This window comes from Cebus imitator, unplaced genomic scaffold, assembly GCF_001604975.1.
Source record: "Cebus imitator isolate Cc_AM_T3 unplaced genomic scaffold, Cebus_imitator-1.0 Scaffold19, whole genome shotgun sequence".
NCBI classification, from domain to species: domain Eukaryota; kingdom Metazoa; phylum Chordata; class Mammalia; order Primates; family Cebidae; genus Cebus; species Cebus imitator.
In genome coordinates, this window is record NW_016107334.1 from 4658982 (window position 1) to 4669329 (window position 10348).

The 10348-nt window shown below is 42.0% G+C and overlaps 1 protein-coding gene across 15 annotated transcripts in view; it reads left to right on the forward strand.

Annotated features, from left to right (window-relative positions):
* Positions 1 to 10348, forward strand: part of MCTP2 (multiple C2 and transmembrane domain containing 2) — a 264268-nt gene that overhangs the window by 72967 nt on the left and 180953 nt on the right. The window contains exon 1 of one of the 15 annotated variants that reach the window (XM_037734925.1): positions 3592 to 6870. The exons of the other annotated variants lie outside the window; for them this stretch is intronic. The gene's annotated coding sequence lies outside the window, so the exon portion shown is untranslated. Of the gene's footprint in view, positions 1 to 3591; positions 6871 to 10348 lie in introns of those variants that run through there. 15 annotated transcript variants of the gene reach the window in all.

Genomic DNA, 10348 nt, shown 5'->3' on the forward strand with positions numbered 1-10348 from the left:
CCAGTGTCCTCAGTTTAACTTACCTTGTTTTTAGCTTTCCAGAGGGGTCATGCAAGGAGTGAGCATCTGTGGCCCAAGGGACCCCTGGTGCTTTGCCTCCCTTGTTGTATACCAATGCTGCTCTGGTGCCAGACTAAGCCTGTGGCAGTGGGACAGGACCCCAAATATCAGCAATGTCTGAATTCTGTAGTCACCTCCAGGCCCACCAGCATTGGCAAAGAAGGGGAAATGGAATGATGGGGCAAATGAAGAAACTAAGGATGAAGGACAAGGAAGAAGGAATGTGAGAAGCAGAGAACAGGCAGAGCCTAAAATATTGCAGGTGCCAAGTCCAACCATATGACTAAAAGGTGAGAACATCCCCTTAGAAGAAAGGATACATCAGTGGAAGAGGATTTAGCCAGACTCTGTCTTGAGCTCCAGATCCACACCCTACTGGACACCCCATAGAAACCTGATTTCAACTTGTCTTGACAGAATTCGCTGTCTCCCTGAAGAGCTGCCTCAAACAGAGACCATGAGTTTTTGTCAGTATCACCATTACTCGCCTAGTTGTTCAAGCCAAACATCTGTGAATAATGGTACACTCTTACTTTCCTTGCTTTTCATGTTTTATGGGGTCATCATTTATCATCTCATGTGTTTCCTGGTCTCTTACCTACTGTATTAGTCTGTTTTCATTGCTGCTGATAAAGACATATTGAGACTGGGCAGACAGAGGTTTAGTATGGACAGTTCCACATGGCTGGAGAGGCCTGGCCATCATGGTGGAAGGCAAGGAGGAGCAAGTCATGTTTATTTGTATGGCAGCAGGAAAAGGGAGAGCTTGTGCAAGGAAGCTTCCTATGTTAGGAACTAGAGGGACAGAACTAATGAAAAAAATAGATGTAAATGGGAGTTTATTAAATATTATCTCACATGATCACAAGATCCCACAATAGGCTATCTATAGGCTGAGGAGCAAGGAGAGCCAGTCCAAGTTCCAAAACCAAAGAACTTGGAGTCTGATGTTCGAGGGCAGGAAGCATCTAGTATGGGGAAAAGACGTAGGCTGGGAGGCTAAGCCAGTCTCTCTTTTCACATTTTTCTGCCTGCTTATATTCTAGCTGCGCTGGCAGCTGATGAGATTGTGCTCACCCAGATTAAGGGTGGTTCTGCCTTTCCCAGCCCACTGAGTCAAATGTTAGTCTCCCTTAGCAACACCCTCACAAATACACCCAGGATCAGTACTGTATATCGTTCAATCAAGTTGACACTCAGTATTAACCATCACACTCCTCCTTATAAAACCATCAGATCTCATGAGACCCACTCACTATCACGAGAACAGCAGAGGAAAGACCTGCCCCATGATTCAGTCATCCCCCTTGGGTTCCTCCAACAACACATGGGAATTATGGGAGCTACAAGATGAGATTGGGTTGGGGACATGGAGCCAAACCGTATCACCTACCTCATATTCATTCTGTTCTACTAAAATCCTTCCCACACTTCAAGGCCTAGTGAATACCTTCCTCCACTGTGATGCTTCTTCCAACTCTGCAATGAGTGTAACCAGCCTGCCTTCATTTTCACAGCATGACACTTGTACTCTGACTAAGCATTAACCTTAGACTGCTTTATGGAGAAATCTGTAGAGAGAAGGGATTACAGCAGGAAGAGAGGAGGTAGAGAAGGGAAGGCAAATTGGTCCTGGACAAGGGCATCACTGAGTAAGTCCTTGAGAAAATCAGCATCTCTCAGGCCTGCAGTAACTATCCAGTGGTCATCTGGCTCAGACGACTAACTCGTGATGAACAAATGGTCATGAGTTTGAGCTACAAATGCCAATCACAACTAATTTGAGATTTAAATACATGAGAATTAAATACTTTAAAGACTCTAGTCCAGATGTGGTGGCTCATCCATGTAATCCCAGCACTTTGGGAGACTGACGCTGGTGATCACTTGAGGTCATAAGTTCAAGACCCACCTGACCAACATGGTGAAATACCATCTCTACTAAAAATATAAAAATTAGCCAGCCATGGTGGCACACACCTGTGGTCCCAGCTACTCGGGAGGCTTAGGCATGATAATCACTTGAACCTGGGAGGCAGAGGTTGCAGTGAGCTGCAGTTGTGCCACTGCACTCCAGCCTCAGTGAAAGAGCAAGATGCCATCTCAAAAATAAAATAAAGACTCTAATGTTCTTTTGATGTAACATTCTTCATTGTTGTCAAATTACAGGAAAAGTCAAATCATAATCAATGGCTACTTCATTAACCTGTTAGGAGAAATTATTATCTCAGGGCCTGAAAACAATCAAAATGCATTTCCTCCCCACGGTCAGCCTTTAGGAGAAGTCACATCAGAATTGGGAAGTTGGTGCAGGGATGAGCGCACTGCAAGGAGAATGCATGGGCTCCGTGCTCAATGGCATTTCATACACCATCATTTCACAGTAAGTACTGAGCCACAAATTAGAACTTGACATCCTCATACTTTTTCTGCTAGGGCCACCTTTATCCATCTCTGCATGGGAGCCCTCTTAGCCCAGGCAGCCTGGATGATTATTTAATTAAATTAATTAATTTTTTTTGAGACAGAGTCTTGCTCTGTCACCAGGTGCCAGGCTGGAGTGCAGGGGCATGATAATGGCTCACTGCAACCTCTGCCTCCTGGGTTCAAGCAGTTCTCCTGCCTCAGCCTCCTGAGTAGCTGGGACTACAGGTGAGTGCCACCCCACCCAGCTAATTTTTGTATTTTAGTAGAGACGGGTTTTCACCATGTTGGCCAGGAAGGTCTCGATCTCTTGACCATGTGATCCACCTGCCTCAGCCTCACAAAGTGTTGGGATTACAGGCGTGAGCCACCGCACACAGCGGGAAGCCTGGATTTTTAAAGTCCTGTGGCATAGGCTCTCCCTCCCTCTGCTGAACAAGTCCAAACTTTTACTGAGGCTTCCTGGCACGACCTCTGCCTTTTTCTGATTGACACATTAGTTCACAATTAATTGTATGTTACCACTTCAGTAAGGCTGGTATCTTGTCATGGTGGCCTGGCACCTATATTGTCTCCATTTTAGTCATTTTGTGTGTCTAGGTGCTGATGGATAGAGAGTCGTTGCTTGGATTGAGTTGTGTCCCCAAACCAAATTCATATGTTGAATCCCTAACCTTCACATGATGGTGTTGAAGATATGGCCTTTAGGAGGTGATTAAGGATAAGTGAGGTCAGAAGCATGGAGCCCAGATCCAATGGAATTGGCGTCCTTATTCAAGAGAAAGAGACACCAGAAGTCTCTCATTCCCCACTGTAGGAGGACACAGTGAGAACGGAGCCATCTGCAAGGCAGGAAGTGGGTTTTTGTTGTTTAAGACACCTAGTCAGTGGTATTTTGTTATGGACGCCTGAGCTGACTAACTCAGTGGTCTTCACAGTTTTAGCTTCAGAGGATGAGCTCATTGTTCTTGTCACCAAGACTTGTGGCTAAAGAGGAGGTAAGAGCACCATAGACTACTGCCACATACCAATACCTCCACACATATGGATATATACATGTATATGTATATATCCATATATCCATATATATATCATATATACATATATATGGATATATGGATATATCCGTGTGTGTGGAGGTATTGGGGTATGTGTGTGTGTGTTTGTATACATACACATATAGGTGTATGTGTGTACACACACACAGTTATTTAGACGCCAGTCTCTTTTGTTAGAGTATAAGCTCCTGAAAAGTAGAAATGTCAATTTTCTTCTCTCAGCCTTTCTGTACACCTTGCTTTTTGGTATGTACTTATATTGATTCATGTTATCACTGCAGTTGACTTTCCAGCCACCAGCCACCACCAAAGGCTCAGAAAGCTGTAAGAAATTTAGTTGCTATGGGGAAGGGTGATACATGGAGGCCCTAGATGGGTAGGGGGCCCTCTAAAGAAAGGAGTTTCCAAGTGTCAGACTAAATGTGAAGAATGTCAGACTAAAGTTTAGGGGAACTTGGAGGGAGAGGAGGTTATTTTTTTTTTTCTTATTTAGATTTTTCTCCTTATTTTTGCCTTTAGTTAGCATTTTCCTAGTACTTATTTTACAAGATGCTTATAACACGCCTTGTAAAATCAGCTAAGTATTTAGAAAATGCTTACGGTCGGTCTATTCTGGTTCTTGCCGTGGGTGTTGATGGTGAAAGTGGAATTAGACACGGATGTTGGATAAAATGGCCAGCAATCCCAGTACCAGTCTCTACTCAGTGCTAGATAACCAGTTGAGATAAGTGGGGTCTGAGCAGGGTGGTCAGGAGAGGCTTGAAGAAAACTCCTTTTGAGAATGAGTAAGACTCAGTAATGTAGATTATTTAAGGGTAGCTAAGCTTGTTTGTGGGGCTAAAAAATATGAAGGTCTTAGCCCAGTACCTGGCAGTCACAAGCACCTAACACATGCTCACTGCCATGATTATGGTTGTATTTATTTGTGTTTATAATTATTTTTACCATTGCTTATTTTTCAGAATGACACAGAGCCTTGGGGAATTTTAGTGGCGTGCTTACAGGATCTAACTCCAGGACTGTCTGGATCCTGGGATTTTGCATAGAACTGTGTATAACATGAATCTGGAAGTACAGTTCTGCAAATGATAGACCTCAGAACTGGAGATAAAAAATAGTTGATCACAAAAGGAAGACATTTATTCTTCTGTGTCCACTGTGTCCTTTTAAACCCAAGGATCATTATCAAGATTGAATAGGCTCATTGTTGTGGTCAATAACTAATAATTATGAAAGAAAGGATCATTCCCCCCTTCCCATAATCCATGTAATTTCACAATGGATGTGTCCTTCCCTGACATTTCATTTGGCAGTTGGGGTTGTGAATAACTAGCTTTGGCACGAGCTTACGTGGGTGAATTGAGTGATTTGGAGAAGCTCCCCATTGAGATATTTCCAGAAATTGCTTGGCAGCTGCAGAGCGTCAGGTTGGTGGTCACAGAGAAGCAGAGTGAGAAACCACAGAGGAGAGGAAATGACCTCCAGTTTGCAAAATTAAACAAGCGCGTCAGTTTCTCTGCACTTCAGTGGTGTGGTTTTTACTATTTTTGTGTGATCTCAAAAGTCGTACATCAATAATGTGATGGTGTGTCAGAGAGGCAGGAGTGTCAGCCACATCCCAGGGTCCTTCATGGGCTTGGTCTCCCTTTTTTCCTTCTTCCCTCCTTTCCTTTGCACCAGTTGAACACCTGCTTTGTGCTGATGCAGATCTATAAGCTAAGGACACAGTAGTTGACAAAATAGAAAAAAGTCACCTCCCTCATGGAGTTCCCACTAGGAAAAATGGCATGCTGTAGATAAAATCAGAACATAAAGTGTCATGGAGAGAAATAAAGCAGAGAAGGTGCTGGGGGAGAGGTGTTACCATTTTGTACAGCGTGGTCAGTAACCACGTCTTCCGAGAAGATAACCTTCACACAAAAATACAGAGGAGGTGAGGAAGCAGGTTGTATGCATAGCTAGAGAAAAGCTTTCCAGAAAAAGATAATAGCAAGTATGAAGGCTCCAGGGTAGCAGGAATGTGCCTGATGTTTCAGGAAGAGCAAGGGAGCAGTCAGTCTGGAGAGGAGGCAGTGGAAGGAAATGGGAGAGAAGTGAACAGAAGCGACATCATGTAGGCCTTTCCTATTTTGCCAAGCAACTCTAGCTGACCATCACAACTCCTTAGTGTAAAGAATGAGCAGGATGTACAGGAACCCAACGGGCTCAATGCTGAGTCACTCGTAATTAGGGCAGAAGGAATTGGCGGCACACGGGCAGTGCTTTCTCTGCCTTGTAGACACTGGGAATAGCAGTAAGTCCAAGCTCTGCCTTGGGAAAAAAGAATGGAGAAATGGCACACAGCCTGACAAGCTGTGGGCAGAAGGGAAGATGGCACCTTCGGAGGCTTCATCAGCCAGTCTCTGACTTTGTCCTGGCCACTTTCGGTAGGGAATATTGGAGGAGCTAAGAAAGGCGCTCAGGTTGCTGACCACCATCATCAAGTTCTTTTGATCCACCCTTCCCCAACATATAGGCTGTTTTACTACTATTACTAATATAATTAATAGTAAATACTAGAACAGCAACATCAAGTTAGCAGTATTAGTACTGCTAACTGAGGGATTATGTGTAAGGAACTCTGCTAATTTCTGTATAGATATGATCAGACCACATCTATTTGGTTTCCTCTATATGCAAAGAGCCTTCACACTGTGTCTGTCTCAGAAAAGGCTTTCAATAAATACCCTTTGAGTAATTTAATTAGTCTAACCACCTACAATCTTTTTTGACCCACTGAGAGATATTTCAATGTTTTGAATTTGAGGTGTATTTTTCAAGGACAGAAAGCTAGAAAGAGCAGAGGTGGGACTCAAATCCAGGTCTTTTGGACTCTAGAGCCTTGTTCACTGCTGTGTGCAGCTGCCTCCTGGTATGTTAGGTTAGGTGTGCTATTTTGGGGTTCTCTTGGCACAGGTGTGGTACAGTGAAAAGACAGCATACCCAGGTTACTCAGGGGAAGCCCAACCCAGAGTGCTCACCAAGGCCTAACTCTCCAGCTCTCCTGTGATGGCCATTTAGCCTCCTGGCTCTGCTTTCCAGTTTGCCAATTGGGAAAACTAATGGCAGCCTGTGGACTTGTTATAAGAAGTTACTATGAGTATATATTTGTAAATTGGAAAGTGCTCAACAATGTACAAGCAACCATTTTTTTTTTTTTTTGAGATGAACTTTTTGCTTTTGTTGTGCAAGCTGAAGTGCAGTGGCTCGATCTCGGCTGACTGCAACCTCCACCTTCCTGGTTCAAGCAATTCTCCTTCCTCTGCCTCCTGAGTAGCTGGGATTACAGGTGAGTGCCACCATGGCTGGCTAGTTTTTGTATTCTTAGTAGAGATGGCGTTTCACCATATTGGTCAGGCTGGTCTCGAACTCCTGACCTCAGGTTATCTGCCCTACTCAGCCTCCCAAAGTGCTGGGATTACAGGTGTGAGCCACCACACCTGGCCAAAAACAACCATTTTTTAAAGTATCTCCTGCTAATAAACGTGCAAAAAACTTATGGAAGGTCAGTGGACAAATATTAATGAATATGCACAGTTTTAGAGCATTTCAACAGGGGTTGGTAAAGTTTTTTTATAAAGAGCTAGAGTTTTGTGGGCCACAGGTCTCTCTCACAATGACTCAAGGAGAGGCCCTGTGACATCAGCCATAGACAACACAGGAATGAGTGGACAGCACTGTATTTCAATCAAACTTTATTTTTAAAAGCAAGCAGTGGGCTAGATTTGTCTCATGGGCAGTAACTTACGAACTTTTTTATACCATCATATGCTTGAGCAAGTTATATGGACACACAAACACGATTTATATTTTGCTATTAGAATTGGCAGTCAATATTCCAGGGTAATCACTTTGAGAGACTAGTCTTGGAGATGAGATTTAAATTTATACACCTTGACTGTATGATCCATAACCTCCTGAAAAGTAGTATAAAAATTGAATAAGAACAGACTGGCCGTTTGGTTGGCTTGATGTCTTCGGAATACACCTTCCAGTTTTGACCTCTCATTGCCAGGTAGCTCATTTTTCATTCTACCACTGTGTCCAGTTACTGCTTCATGGTTAGTGGAGCCAGCTAATTCCTTTTGCTTATTTTGTTACTTACTTTGTCCTCTAGGTATTTGTGTTTGTGACTCCTATATTCTTAAATATACATATTCTCAATAGACAAGATATGGGTTACAGATTAAATATGCAGTATGTATACATTTATATACTTTAATGGGGTGGTTTTTAAAAATTGTATGTTAGGTTCTGTGGTACATGTGCAGATCATGCAGGATTGTTACATAGGTACACACATGACAAGGTGGTTTGCTGCCTCCATCCCCCCGTCACCTATATCTGGCATTTCTCCCCATGTTATCTCTCCCCAACCTCGGCACCACCCCCATGTCCCTTCCCTAGCCCTGCCCCCAACAGACCCCAGTGTGTGATGCTCCCCTCCCTGTATCCGTCTGTTCTCATTGTTTAACACCCACCTAAGTGAGAATATGTGGTATTTAGTTTTCTGTTCTTGTGTCAGCTTGCTGAGAATGATGGTTTTCAGATTCATCCATTCCCTACAAAGGACATGAACTCATCCTTTTTTATGGCTGCAAGTATTCCATGGTATATATGTGCCACATTTTCCTTGTCCAGGTCTATCATCAGTGGGCATTTGGGTTGGTTCCAGGTCTTTGCTATTGTAAACAGTGCCGCAGTGAACATACATGTGCTTGTATCTTTATAATAGAACGATTTATAATCCTTTGGGCATATACCTAGTAATGGGATTGCTGGGTCAAATGGAATTTCTTTTTCTAGATCCTTGAGGAATTGTAATGGGGCAGTTTTTAAAGAGAATACTATTGATTGGTCCATCCAACTTTTTACTCTTATTGAGCTTTTCTGGATGTGGGTTTATATTTTCTTCCTCTGAAATTTGAATAGACAGTGACTGCTTACATGATTTTTAATTTGGCTTCCTGTGTGTGCTTCCTAGTGAGATCCCTCAGACAGCCACATGGGAGGTGATATTTGTAGAAGATCACATTTAGTGTATATAAAAGAAAAATGTTGTTTATTCACAACAGTGTCTTACCCTCAATCGCAAAATCCTTGGTGACCAGAAAAGATTTTCTTTTTAAAATAATTAATCTGCCATGCCAGTATCTCCCCATATCCTGCTGAATTTTAATATATTTGAATCCTTATAGATGGAAAAGGGAATGCAAAGTATGCATTACCTTCCCATAAATTTCAGTTTAGCAAGGCAAAATGGAAATACCAGTGCAAACTCGCTTTTTCTTAAAAAACACAAATGAAAAACAGTTATCTGAAAGGCAGTACTGAGAGTTGTGTGAGGGAAGACTAACCTCATGACAGTGCTCATCCCACAGTGTTAATGCTGTATTTCTGAATGCTAGTATGGAATTAGACAGTTTTGTCATATTCGTTTTTATATTAGTTTTGATAATATTTAAAATTATCTCTCTTCCTGAGTATATAGTTGTAAAAAATTTGTTTGAAATGTTAAATTGATGCTTAGTAGGTAAACAATCAATAGATAGTCCATCACTGGATGGAATATTATGCAGCAATAAAAAAGAATGACACAAATAACAACATTTATGGTATTCAAAGGCATTAAGTTGGTTGAATGATTCCAGTCTCAAACTTTAAATAGTGTATGATTCCAATGATACGATATTCTAGAAAATATAAAACTATACAATGAGAATATACAGTTGCTTGCCATGGGTCTAGAGTTGGAAGATTTGACCATAGATGGGGTCAAAGTGGGATGGCACAGAGGCATTTTTTGGGTGATAGAACTATTCCTTTTTTTTTTTTTTTTGAGACAAAGTCTCACACTGTTGCCTGGGCTGGAGTGCAGTGATGTGATCTCAGCTCACTGCAACCTCCACCTCCTGGGTTCAAGCAGTTCTTCTGACTCAGCCTCCCAGGTAGCTGGGATTACAGGCACCCACCACCATGCCTGGCTAATTTTTGTATTTTTAGTAGAGACGGGGTTTCACTATTTTGTCCAGGCTGATCTTAAAGTCCTGACCTCGTGATCTGCCCAGCTTGGCCTCCCACAGTGCTGGAATTATAGGCATGAGCCACTGCGCCCAGCCAGAACTGTTCTATATTCTGATTGTAGTGGGAGTTATATAAATATATACAAGTGTTTAAAACTATGGCAGTGTACACATGGATAATGTCAATTTTACAGTGTGTTAATTTTTTTTAAGTAAATTCTTTTTGAAAAAGGCCAAGCACAGTAGCTCATGTCTGTAATCCTAGTGCTTTGTGGGAGGCCAAGCTGGGAAGATCACTTAAGGCCAGGGGATGAAGCCTCACCTGGGCTGGTGTGGACAATTATGGTGACTATGGGAATGCATCTCTACAAAAATGAAGTTTGTAATAAAATTTATAAAATAAAAGTATTTTATTATAAAATATCATTGTAATATAAACAAAATAATGTTTATAATACTATAAAATATATCTATTTTAAAAGTTTATATAATAAAATATTTATAAAAGAAGGCAAAACTTAGCCAAGTGTGGTGGTGTGCACCTGTAGTCTCAGCTACCCAGGAGGCTGAGGCAGGAGGATGGCTTAAAGTCCCAGGAGATCAAGGCTGCAGTGAGCTATGAACATTTCAGTGCACTCCAGCCTGGATGACAGGGGAGACCTTGTCTCAAAAAAGTACAAACAAACAAAGGCAACCCAGAGTGCTCGGTTACATTTATTGGGAATTTTTTTTTTTTTTTTTTTT